The sequence below is a fragment of the Rutidosis leptorrhynchoides genome, chromosome 2 (genome assembly GCF_046630445.1).
Source record: "Rutidosis leptorrhynchoides isolate AG116_Rl617_1_P2 chromosome 2, CSIRO_AGI_Rlap_v1, whole genome shotgun sequence".
Taxonomy (NCBI): domain Eukaryota; kingdom Viridiplantae; phylum Streptophyta; class Magnoliopsida; order Asterales; family Asteraceae; genus Rutidosis; species Rutidosis leptorrhynchoides.
The window spans coordinates 75421757-75423742 of NC_092334.1; the positions used below are offsets into that span (position 1 = coordinate 75421757).

Sequence of the window (1986 nt, forward strand, 5' to 3'; positions counted from 1 at the left end):
ATATTTTTCAAATTTATAGTTTTTTTTTAAATTTTATAGGACACCATCAAGTTTAACTACTCGGACCTCATATTTTTTTTGAATTTATAGTTTTTTTAAAGGTAAATCACCACTAAAATAACATTAAATATAATTAATACCGAAAAAAATTTCGGAACCCCATTTAGATATAATCCTGGATTCGCCACTGCCACCACTACACATTACCAAAATTTAGGCATATCAACCAAAAAACCATGTCTTCTCTCAACCATCGATGGAGGACTTGCAACCAAACATCATGGTTGATATTCTTTCACGACTTATTATCGAAACAATTATTCACTCCAATAGTCCAATTGTGTATGCAAGAACTGGCATAATCTACTTTCACGTTCATATTTTGCCAATCTTCACCTCTCAAGATCTCTTGCAGGCCTCATGATCTATCATGACTCAAAGAGGCTTAGGACTGGCTATATATCATAAAGCTGGTATCTTGAAGTGGGTGCATATGGAGTTGGAAGATGAACATGATAGTCACTGTTTACATCATGATCCAGTCATGAGCCTTGATCTTAATGTTGCACCCGTTCTTCGTGACTCTCAATTACTTCCACTGGGCTCAATCAATGGTTGGATTTTCTTGTGGCAGAACGGTTCTAGATATGATAACACGTACATATGTTCATATGCAACCCAATCACTAGAGAATACATGATCCTCCCTAGACAGCAATAGTATAGACAAGGTTATGCTATAATTGTGTATAGTTTTGGGATCAGTTTACGGACAAAAAAATACAAAGTGATACGGACGTTTCAAGGGGATATGCCACCCGATCAAACTTCAGGATCTCGGCCAAGTTTATTACAATCGGAGGTATACACACTCGGAACGGGCCAATGGAGTAGCCTTGGTCAATGCCCTTATTGGTGTAGTGGATATGGCGGGCCTTTTCTGAATGGTCACGCTTATTGGAGTGTTATTGATCAAGATTGTCCTGAAAAGCTTTGTGCTTTTGATTATGATAACGAGACCTTTAAGTTGTTCCCATCTCCTCCTACTGAAACTATTGCAGAAAGTCACAATACATTTTTGAAGTTTGGGAGTAATAAGAGGTTGTTTAAGTCAATCTGATACATTTGATTCTCAATTCACGATTTGGGTGATGAAAAAATACGAAATCAAGAAATATTGGCGTAAAGAGGTGGTGATTAAGGACAATATTAGTCCTGATTTAGATTGGGTGATGTGGGAACCCATGCATCTCTTGGAGGGTTTCAAAGATGGAAGATTCTTGATGATTTATTATGAGGATAAGCTCTTGGTATATTGTCCTGAAACAAAGACTATGGAAGATACAAAAATATTCGACCGCTACTTCAACGGCATGGTTTATCGTCAGAGCTTTCTCAGTCTGAAGAATTTTGAGTTGGAAGTAGTTCATGTGTTGTAACGACCCGACTTTTTCGACTTATATTATTACTTGTTACTTTTACGAAACTGCGTATTTGTGCGTACGAAGTTAGATTATCTGCTGGGATCATTAATTATGTTAATTACTTTCGTTAATGCCTTACAACGTGCTTTTAAGTACTTGGTTACTTCACATGATCCTTGTTTGCTTTTACGACCGTTAGTGTCACTTATCGCTTAAAACGAGCTACGTACTTGGTACATGTTTGATAATGCTAAAAACGAACATATATTTCATAGCATTATCCCTCAAGAAAGACAAGCTTTTAGTTCCAATTGTTCTATTTACAAGTGATATTCGTTTAAATAATAAAAGGTGAAGACAAAAGACAGATTCGGCGATTTGAAGACGCAAACGAACAAAAATCTAAAAAGTACAAAGTACAATCAAAGTGGTTCAATTTATTGATAAGAAACGTCTAAAAGTTACAAGAGTACGAGCCGTGAAACACAAAGTACAAGATTTTAAATTGTACGCAAGGACGTTCGAAAATCCGGAACCGGGACCAGAGTCAACTCTCAACGCGC

The 1986-nt window shown here is 36.7% G+C and overlaps 1 pseudogene; it reads left to right on the top strand.

Moving 5' to 3' along the window:
• Window positions 1-256: 256 nt before the first annotated feature.
• LOC139891027 (F-box protein At2g15640-like) lies at window positions 257-1438 on the top strand (annotated as a pseudogene).
• The last annotated feature ends 548 nt before the right edge of the window (window positions 1439-1986 follow it).